We start from the raw sequence: 11640 nt of genomic DNA, 5'->3' as shown, positions 1-11640 counted from the left end.
ATCAAAATCTCCTTCCTGTTTGGCTTGGGCAGAGGCCTTCATGACTGTAGCCATGCTTAATGGTCTTTGAACAGTTAGCTGAGGTGGATCCCTTAAAGGGTTAGACATCATATATTGAGGCTGAGGGCTGTACTGAATATGCTTGAGAGACAAAAGAAGGAGGTGGAGGACAATTAATTTCTTTTTCTGATAGTCACTTTCCTCCTCGGTAATTGGTCCCAGTTCCTGAATCGATAGAGTTTCCTCAGGCAAACTATTATCTGATTCAGAATCTGATCTGTCTTTGCCTTTTTTACTTCTTGCATCCTGCAAGATCTCCTGTTCTGGTTTAGTTTCTTTTTGAGACAGAAAATTTCCCATAGTAACCCTGATGAACAATCCCGGAGACTGGGCTTACCTACTCGTCAACTCTTCTCCAGTCCGCTGAGCACTGACTTCATTCCTTTTCCATAGTCTCAAAGACTCCTTTCGTTTTCAAGTTCCCGCGCATCGACTCTTCTCCGGTCAGTCGAGCACTGACTTAATTTCCTTAATTCTCTTTCCGTAGTCTCAAAGACTTACTTTTATACTCAAGTCCCTGTTCCTTAGTCTCGAAGACTGCTTTCATTTTCAAGTCTCTATTGCTGACTTGATTCCTTTACCCAAGTCTCAAAGACTTACTTTCGTCTTTACCCTAGTCTTAAAGACTTGCTTTCATACTCAAATTCTTTTGTATTCGAGTCTCTGCCCCTGGCTCCAAGACGTTGTTTTATCCAGTGTCTGGTCCCATGAATGAGGTGCTCATACATGAAAAGGAAAAGAAAGAGAAACAAGAAAAACAAGAGAGGCAAGAATTCTGGGATCAGGGGGCATACAGCCTCTTGGACTGCAGCCTCGAACTCCAATTTCACTCTCCTTTTATTGAGCTAGAATCTAGGGCACAGCTAGTACTAACGGGTGGAAACCAAAAGTTTTAGCAAGGATAATCAAAGGATTATTCTTTTCCAAATGTAATCCAAGACACACCTGAAATCCCAGCACCCAAGACACACCTATAATCCCGGCACCCAAGACATGCCTATAATCCCAGCACTCAAGAGGCTGAGACAGGAGGATCATAAAATCAAGGTTAAACAAATCATTGTGTCCTTAATGCATTTTAAATAAAGAATGTCCTTCTCCACATAAGGTGACTATGGGGTGAAAGTGAGGAAAGAGAAGCTTCTCACACTGTGTGAATTCAAGTGGCCTATATGGTGTGCACTACCACTACAGGGATGTGCAGACCAGCGCCTAGACTGTATACCGGTGTCACTCAGACAGAGAAAAAAGAACATAGTGACTCATCAGAGAGGATTTTTGGTCCGATCACCACAAGTCCTGGGCCTTTGTCTTCCTCCACCCCCTGAGTTGCTTAGTGGCATTTGAAACCTGGAGTATCCAGTCCCTGAGAGGGTCTGGTCTCACCAGGACACCCTGCAATTTTCCCATGCTTTTCTGTCCCTGATGCCGTGAAAGGAAGATGAGTCAGGCCACAGTGCAAAGAGAGAATGAATTTTATTTACAGAGATAAGAGCCAGAGCCATACAAAGCCACTCTGAGAGGCAGGGGTCCCAGAGCTAGGTGAAGCAAACAATGCCAAAAGGTCTGTATTGAAGGGACTGAGGTTGCAGTCCCTCCCTCTAGGGGCAGCCTCATTCCAGGTGTTGGTCTGTCTTCCTGCAAGGAGTCTGGTGTCAGTTTGGGTTCAACATTGCATTAATTTGGGTGGGCAGTGTTACAAAAGCCAGATTTCTTATCTATATACATAAGAAATAAATAGGCTCTAAAGAGATTCTCAGAACTTGGCAGAGGCTAGCAGTCTCCTCAATTCTGAAGGTCGTATTTCTTTGTTTCTGACCTTTACAGGGGGTCCTTCCCATCGCTATAAGGGTATTATTCACAGGCTCCCAATAGCACAGTGAAAGCACCACAGATTGCCCTGCCTAGGCAAGGTTCAGTGGCGGTAACTGTGGCTACAGTTTTGGGAGGATAAATGCAGTCTTAGGCCAAGTGGGAACTCAGGACGGAATGCGACGCTTGCATGGGGGCCCCAGGGAAACACACCGCATGGAAACCAGAGAGCGGTAGGCCTCGGCCACCAAGTGGGGGTGTGACACCACCATGGACTCCCATGCAGAGGTCTCCAGGACCTCAGAAGCATGACAGCTAATGAAACCCATTGCCTGAGTTTTCAACTGTTCTACGCCATGGAGGTCGGCCAAGATGAGGATTTCCACGGCATTCTCCACGGAGAGGTTGCGGCACAAGGCATCCTCACACATGAGCTTCAGGCGCTCCAGGCCATACTTGTTCGCAGCTGCCAGCAGTTCAGGTGCCATTCTGCCGAGGTTTGGAGCCTTCCCGGTGTAAATGAAGGACATCATTTCCTTAAACACTTCGGGTTCCATATCTCTGATTTCAACTCGGTTCTTTCTCCTCTCTTCCATGTCATGTTCAAACATGGCACGAAACACTGGAGAACGCGCTGCTAAGATGGCTTTGTGAGCCTGGAATTCCTGGCCAGACACACACAGGCAGCAGTCTGTGAACCGGGAATGTTTCCACAGCCCTCCTAGGTCATCTGCCAACCGGCACTCGGGAACCTTCACCAAATTCATGAGATTTGGGCTGGAAATCCTGGAAGAACGTTGTTCCACTTTCACCTCGCAGAAGAGGGTCAGCTTGTCATCAGGCAGAAGCCCATTGGCCTCATTCAAAAGAATATTTCGAAGAATGAATTTTCTGAATCCCCAGTCTCTGCCAGGCAGAAATCTATAAATTCCTTGACTGGACATTCCTTCCATTTTCTCTCCCTTGGCATTCACAATGTAAAATATGAATTTTGCCCAAGCTCCCCTCTTCGGACCTCTGAGCAGGAGCAGGTATAGGGACAGGTAATCTTTGCTTTCTTTATCCAACCCTCCTGGGTATGCTCGTAAACACCATTTCCTTTGATCATTTACTCCCGATGAAAAGCTTGAACTTTGAATGGGTGTCCCCATTTTGTTTTGGCAAAAACTGAAGTTGCTGATGGTCCATAAGTATGTGAACTTCACTACTTTGATGTCTGTAATGTACTGGGTATCAGCTACAGGCCTGGTGGACATTTCTCCTGAGAGGTGGTGGCGGGGGAGTCCTTGGACACCAGTAATCTAAAAGTTACACAGGGTTTTCCAAGTCACAGAGCAAAGATTCCTTTCTTCACCTGTTTGTAGATATTTCAGTGAAGTCAGCAGCTCGAAGTCAGGAAGGGCTGTATGGTAGTAAGGAAGCAGATAGCCTACTCTGTAGATTGAAGAGAATAATTATTTAGAAATAGATTACCATGACTTGCTAGCATACCAGACACTTCTGAGTAGTTTCTGGATCACTGAAAAGCATAGCTCTCCTCAGAAGTCTCATGGGCCCGGGCTGTGGTGCCACAGTGTTGCTCCTGCTGGCCTCAATGACTCTTATTTATTTTTGCGAAGTCATTGTACATCTGGGGTTGTGTTTCCTTTATCCCAAAGCACCCTACCTGAAGTATCCCTACCTGTGTCTGTCAGTGCTCACTAGAGACACAAACTTAATGCACAGTAAAAAATGTATAAAAATTTACATTATATACTTACACTGGCTGCCTTCAGAGTCACGTGTGGAAGTATGCAAATGGGTGTGTGCATGCTAAAGACACAAAGGATGCAGTTGAAATTCTGGAGCCCAGGGTAGAGCTCGTTTCTGGAGGCCAAAGGATCACTGCTGGATGCTAGGGTATGAAGTTCAAGTTTCCAGCAAAGACCAGCTCCTGGGTCAAAACGGAGGAGACGCTTACTTCTTGCTTTCTCTTTTATCCCTTTGAAGATAGAATCCACCTTTGGGTGGATGGGCCCACTCCTTTCTGATAGGTCGGGTCTTCCCACCTGATTCTGATAGGGTGGATCTTCATGCTCTTTCTGATGAAGTGAGTATTCCCACCCTATTCAGGTCAAATCAAAATGGGCATGTCTTAAACTAATAGATGGAGTATACTGTCACGTGATCTGTCTCTGCTCTCTACAGAAAAGGGTCTGCTGTGCTGCTGCTGAATTTTTGTTCTTATTCTTTTATGTTTTGAGTTAGATTTTTGAAACAGGTTCTCTCTAGGGACTCCAACTGGCTTTCAACTTCCAGTGATCCTTCTGCCTCAGGCTACTGTGTGCTGAGATTCCCAGCATGGCCACCCCATCTGGCTCCTCTACTTCTGAATGTCTAAGAAGGCAGGGTACATTTAAATGGTAGAAAAGGATACCTGATGACAAGGCTGTTGGCAAGGAGTGTTTCACATCGCGCCATGGCCACATTGAGTGATGCACTCAATAGCATCAGGATTCAGTTAGGCCTATCCAGGCTTTCTTTCAGCAGGGCCCTATAACTAGCTGATCTGAATGGATTCATTATCCATGGGGGATTATGGATTCAAGGTTCATTTTGTGCACATTTTAGTTTTACTTCAGTACCTTACTCTTACTTGTCATACTCTTTAGTTTCTAGGAATACCATCCTATGGAAATAGGGAGAGTTTTATTCACTTCTTTCCAAGTTGTCTCTTGCTACTCTTCCATATCTAGCTGCATGAGCTCATTCTTTCAATAAAATAACTAAACATGATGACAATGAATGAATGCCCTTGTCTGATTTCTGTCTTTCATGTCATATCTCTAGCTGTTTTCCAAGAAAGATCATATTTGTTGGGGGAACTGATGTATGTATGCTCTAACTTTTTAAGGAAATATTTCCTCATTGAAACAATGGGCTGATTTCACCTAGCCACCTGGGTACAACTCCAGGGCACAATGCCACAGTGGCAAAGATGGGACCATGGAGCTCCACTCTCCAACCTAGGTAGAACTCACAGATGGATTCTTTCACCTCTTTTTGAGTTCATGCAGGGATCTGTTTTGTCATTTCTAGACTGACAGTTTGGGGAAACCCATCCTCCTGGATGTGGTAGCCCTTTGGTCCCAGTGTGACTGAGAATTTGGTAGAGTTTGTCTCCAATTTGGATCAGAGTTACTTCTCAGACTTTGTTTCTGAATTGGAATCTGTTTTGTTTTGGTGACTGAAATATTGTAATTTGAAGCTCAAAGGCAACTGGTATTTCCTGGAAGTAGTTTGCTCTGTCTGTGTGTATTCTGTGTTTCTGAAATGCACTCTTGCTTTCTGATTGCCCCAGAATTCGTTCTTTGAATCAGATGACTGGGGGTGGTCCTGCTCCTGTCTTTCCTGCCTCTCTACATCATTCCCCTAGAGGCTCAGGCAAATTCAGATCTGCCCCAATGCTTCATGTCACCACAGGTACAGGTAATGTTTACACCTTTGTGAGCCTTGGTTTCTTGCTTGTGGTGTGACTTGAGAGAGTGAGCACTCTCACCAATGGTGAGGGGTGTGACTGGCAGCAAGCCAACCGTGCTGGAATGCACGATCGAGAACTCTGATAAGTTCTAAGGGGACTATGGGGTGCAAGTGAGGAGAGAGACGTTTCGCACACTGTGTGAATTTGAGTGCCCTCTTTTCGTGTTTGCTGGCCCCTTGAAGGGACTATTGATTGTCATGTAGCCTGCAAGATATGGGATGTAGGCACAGGGAAACTAGGATATTTTTATCATTTTTCTTATATAGATAGTTGACTTCACGCCATTGAAATACTACCACAGTGGCTTAGGTTGTGTGTTTGTGTGTTTCCTGATCATATCCTGGTAATAGAAGAGAGTTCCCGTGAGCAGAAGCCCTCTGTTTTGTCCTCTGCAACCAATGAAGATGGATCCACTCCTTGTCTCACAGATCCACTGACACCCTACCATGACTGTTCTGCCACATTGTATTTGTGTTCTCCGTCTCTCACTTTAGCAGGCAATCATTCCTCAGTTCCACAGCTGACTGGAAGTCACTGTTGCAGCCCTGACACTTTGGCTCTTTGTTGTACTTACTGCAAGCAGCCTTCTCCCCAGACCATAGCTGACTCAGAGCAGGAATTCTCCTCTTCAGGACTGGTCCCTATCTTACCTCACTGGCAACTAGCTATGATGAGATCAGATGGGAAACCTCAGTCTACTGTTGTGTAGATCTCCTTCACAATGAGTGATCTATAAAACTGTAGAACAAAGAATCCTCCTACTCAGAGCATCCTCAGCCTTTGATCACATTGATTGATTCAGTGTTTAAGACTTGTCACCCCACTTGGAGTGATTGCTAACTGATTATGTTAAGCCTGCTTACTTTAGAAGAAAGGGACAGAATTCAAAAGGTGGCTGAGGAACAAGTAAGGATAGACACAGAGGGAACTGCACAGGACAAAGAGGCAGCAGTAGCTCACACTGTACTGTGAGACACTCTTCACTGGGATTACAACACTGAGGGGGGGCCGAATGTTTTAAGGGAGCATCACTGTGCTCTAAGGAAGGGACTGTTGGTTTTTTTCTGTACCTACTCAAGCTAGATGGAGGCCATGCCCACAGGAACTGAGACATCTAAGGAGGTGGTAAAAGGCTTGAGGAAGTAGATTATTTCCTGGTACAGGCTCCCCATGATGGTAGGTTAAGATAAAGGACCTACTTTTGTGGGTCAATTAGTTCAGAACCTCTCCTCAGCTTTGAAGCTGAAGTGGAAGCTACACATACCTATTGCCTGCAGAGTACTGGCCAGGTGAAAAGAAAACAGAACTTTAAAAACCACCCTGGTCAAGCATTCCCAAGAGGGGTAAATTGGGGTAAACTGGGGTAAATTGGGTGGCTATCCTTCTAATGGCCCTGTTGCAATCCCTTTGCAATCTGTACAGGGATGGGCTCACTCCATTAAAAATAAGGTATGGGAGGCCTCCCCACTTCTGCCCATTTTAGAAGGATTACAAGAAGTAGGGGATTTAGTTATGCACCAGCAAGTGAAGCTTTGCAAAAGACTCTAATGGAACTCCAGAGGTTCATATTGCAGTGACATCCCATTCCAATTCATTGGGCTGTTCATTCTTTCAACCAGAAGATAAAGTGTTAATTAAAACCAGGAGGGAGGAGTCACTCCAGCTGAACTGGGTGGGGCTACATGACGTCATGGTAAGTATTCCCCCTTCTTAAATTTATAGGTTGTTCTCCATGGATTCACCATTCCCAAGCCAAGAAGGGGGTACTAGAACTTCCTCAAGAATCAACTCAGCCTCCACCACTATCTGCACCTGAGACTGAGCAACATCCATCCCTTACAGAGCTTTGCTTGCCATGTTATTGTCAAAGACTACAGCAGAAATTGGCCACAGCCCAATGAAATGATGACCCTTTTGAACATCCTGATCCTCGTTCTCCTGTTGTAGAGAGAAACTTGATAATTATTGGATCCCAGATAAAAACAGACTCTTTGGTTGGACTTGGGGAACCTTTGTAACTACCCAGTTGTGTACCCACAGAAGAACTCTATTAACCTTCAGTGACCTGAGCTGGCTTCACTATGACTCCCACGAAAACAGCTAAATATTGAATTCATATTTTCCTACAAGTTCTGAAATCCCCACTGGTGGCAGGACAAAGTTGATCCTGGGACTAAACCTTTCCTTGTTGCAAGATCCAGAAAAAAGCAATCAGATGGGACAAAGCTGACAAAGACTTTGTAAGATGTGGACTATATATGTGCCTGAAAACTACTGGGTAAATTTATAATGATGAAATGGAGGCATACTGTCTCCACTGGGATTGCGAAACCATAGGGCTATCACCAGCACTGTAAGAAAGGCATTGGGCACAAGCCAAGACTCATGATCTGGACCCTCTAACCTATTAGTGGGCACAAAATTATAACTACATCCAGGTTTATAAGGAAAGGAGAGCTGGATGTAACACTGGGTATTTATCTGATTTCTATTACAGGTCAGGATAATCCTAAAGGACATTAATGACCCAGTCTGGGCAAAGGGGATCTCTTGGGGAGTTCATATGCGTGTACAAAAGATAGGTTCATGGAAGGACCCAGGTATCCTCATCTGCATACCACAAGCACAGAACACTCCTAGAATGTTGGCCACTCATTTTCTTTCCCTCTCCCATGAGTTGCACCAATCTGACACACCCACACCAAAGGTTCTGTCTGACACTTTAAAAGCCAATCTTTCTATTTAGCATTCCATTCAAACATGTAGGAAAGGGGAGTGCCCAACTGGAGATCCATCAGATGCTTCATGAAACCCATTATTTTTTCAATGAGTCTAACCCTATCTTAGCCAGGGGCTGTCCGATGTGCATTAGATCAACTCTGCTCTTTTATGAAGTGATAGCTTCCTGAAAAGAAATTACTCCCAGTCAAACCCTTGGCACTCCAGGACAGGAAAAGCTATTGCACATTTTTTCTGAAATAAACTGTACATTGACCGGGATTTTGTGTGGGATAAGGACACAACCAGGTTGCCTGCAATGAAACCATGCCATAAAACTCCACTTACAGAGCACCACAGGAATCATGGTCACTTTGCACTAAAGGATTATTTAAGTGCCTTCACTATACAGAAATATTCACATGACATGGCCCCTGCCTTTTGGTCATGCTTATTGCCCAGGTGTCCACTGTACAAGGGCGCCTGGAAACTTGGCATCTATTTCTTGGCCATCAGGCATGGTCAAAATGAGATGTAGTGGTTTTGCCAAAATTGGCTGGGATAAGTGTAGCAGCATCCCTGAGGATAGGTGCCAGGTTGATAGCCCACTCAGAAAAAGGACTTCAAAGGCTTAGCAGAATGACCTACGGTATAGAACAAAGTGTGACAGGAGTTCAACATGTGGCCAGACAACTACATGACCAGGTGAACCCTTTGGCAGAGATGGTATTACAAAACAGAAGTGTACTTAACCTTCTCTTTGTGGAACAAGGGGGACTTTGTGATGCTCTAAAGGAAGAGTGTTGCCTCTATACAAACCACTGTGGGGTTGTGATAGAAACCCTGGACAAATTAGATCAAAAGGTAAAAGAAAGGGAAAAACAATATTATGGTAAACAAGGGTGATATGAAAAAATGTTCAACTGGAACACGTGGTTGACTTATTTGATTGCTAGCATGGAAGTAATTTTCATAACTAACCAATTTTGATAGTAAGGGCCCTTCTGACTTTTGGGCCATGTCTTACTCAATATATAAAAAATAGATTACAATCCACAGTAAGCCAGGTACAAATGATGCTTTCCAAAGAGGCCTCAGAATACGAGACAGAGTATTCCTCTGCCATACAAGGAAAGGCTATATATGTCCTCAGAGAGGAAAATATGTCCTTGAAGTAAGAATAATAGGGTAAAAAAGGCTCCATTTATCTTTTCTGCACCTCCATTTTAAGAAAAGTCACTTAAATTCACTTAAACTACAGATGAACTCACTCCTTCACAACCTCTCTAATAGCTGACAGTAAAATCTGCCAAGGAAAAACATGGTCATAAAATTGGAAGAAATAGTTAGAACAAACTCAGAAGTAAGGCAAATGTTAGACTACAATGTCCACACAGGGTCCACCTAGCTGGCACCTGACCATTAACTTCTGGGAAAGGTAAACATTGTGAGAGTTTTGGGACATTGCTGTCAAATTCCCAAAACTGAGGTAAGGAATTAATGTGGTTACTATGGAATCTCTAAAAGATATTTAACCTGAAAGCAAAGTCTGACTGGGGCCGACATTTTGTTTTCTGACTCTCGACCAGAGGTTTTAGTCACTCACTCCAATAAAGCTCCTTTGTTTTCATATTCTGTCTCTCATGGACGCTTTCCTCACTGAATTTGATGTAACAATAGGACTGAGCATCTACTTTTTGAAAGGTGGAATCAACTCCTTCTCCATATCTGATCTACTTATACAGCCAGAGAACACACTCTGCACCCAGACAGACCATTCAACATTCTGTGGGAAAACAGAAAAATACCATCTACCACAGGTAAGTAGTGGGCTTGGTCCCTTACATTGTGCAGTATGAAGATCTTTCCAAAAGATCCTTCCTAAATATTTTCCTTTTACCTGATTGAATTGTCTTTTTGCTGCTGTAGTTCCATCGTTAGTAGGATTTAAAAAGTTAATAGTTTATACTGCCAAGTGAAGTCTATTACAAAGTATAAATATTTTTATTTCTTTTTTATTTTAAAAATTGGAAAAACTAACAAAACAACAATGAAGACAAGATCATAACAACACAAAAACAACGAATACCATACATGACCTCAAAACAAAATGATAGGAATTAACAGTTGTTGCCACATTATATATTGTTATCTTCAAAAAATTTGCTCAGGCCACCAGACATAATATAAGAATAATCAAACAGTCAAAGACAGCAACAAGTAATAAAAATATAGCATTGGAAATAATACAGAGCTTCCCATATAAGATGGTAGGAGTTGAACAATGGTTCTTATATGATATACTGTTGTTTTCAGATCAATCATTCTGCTTACAAGATTCAAGTATGCCTAATTGGCCAAGAAAAAAGAAAATTTTGAGCATTGACTTTCAATAATCCACAAACATCAGCAATAAATCCATTCCAGCTATACTTATATGTACAGATAAATTTTGTTTTTCTTTTTAAAAAGCCCAAAATAACAAAGAGAAATACATAAATAAAACAGCAGAGAGAACAATAAAAATGATACAGAATTTCAAAACATGGTGATAGGATATTAATAATGGTTGTTATATTACATAATGTCATTTTCAAAATGGATGTACATATTAACCAGATGTAGGCATGTATGATTGATTAAGCAACTACACATTAATAGTTCCTTTCAGTAAACCAACAAATACTAGTAATACAATTATCCTAGCTATCCTGTGTATACATATACATTCTTTTCCTCTTACTTCTTTGTTTTTCTTCACCCCTCCTTCTTCCCAGTTGTTCTTTCCTATTTGAGTAATTTTTTTTCACTTTCACATTATCTATTGTACCTTTCAGATTTTATTTACTCTTTCAAATTCTACTAGTAAGGAAGAAATACTATGTTTACAAATGTGAATCTGTTTTATTTTACTAATGAATATGGCCTCTAGTTGCATCCATTTACTTATAAAAGCCTCTAGTTTATCTTTCTTTATAGCTGAGTAATACTCCATTATATGAAAATACCACATCTTTTTTATCCATTCCTGAGTTGATGGACATTTGGGTTGTTTCCAAGATTTATCTATTACAAATTGCACTGGTATAAACATGGGTGCACATATATCACTGTGGTATGATGTTTTCAGGTCTTCTGGAAAAATACCCATGAGGGGAGTAGCTGGATTCAATGGGTCCTCTAATCCTAGTTTACTGAAAGATCTCCAGACTAATTTCCACAGTGTTTGCACCAGTCTACACTCCCACCAACAATAAAGAAGAGTTTCTTTTTCCCACAACCCCTCCAGCATTTTTTATGGGTTCAGTTCTTGATGACAGCCATTCTTACTTGAGTGGGATAAAATCTGATTGTTGTTTTTATTTGCATTTCTCAAATGACTAATGATGTTGAACATTTGTTCCTGTATTTCTTTGCCATTTGCATTTCTTCATGTGAGAAGTGTGATTCACCTTAGATGCCCATTTTTGTATTAGGACTTTAAATTTTGGGGGCCTGATTTTTGAAATGCTTTTTTTTTTTTTTTTTTT

The 11640-nt window shown here is 42.3% G+C and overlaps 1 pseudogene; it reads right to left on the bottom strand.

Moving 5' to 3' along the window:
• Positions 1-2039: 2039 nt before the first annotated feature.
• On the bottom strand, positions 2040-4332 carry LOC102023536 (annotated as a pseudogene).
• Between the last annotated feature and the right edge of the window lie 7308 nt (positions 4333-11640).

Source organism: Chinchilla lanigera, unplaced genomic scaffold (assembly GCF_000276665.1).
Source record: "Chinchilla lanigera isolate Chin_1 unplaced genomic scaffold, ChiLan1.0 scaffold00159, whole genome shotgun sequence".
NCBI classification, from domain to species: Eukaryota; Metazoa; Chordata; class Mammalia; order Rodentia; family Chinchillidae; genus Chinchilla; species Chinchilla lanigera.
The sequence above is the reverse complement of the archived record's forward strand: the minus strand, read 5'-3'. Positions and strand labels throughout refer to the sequence as shown.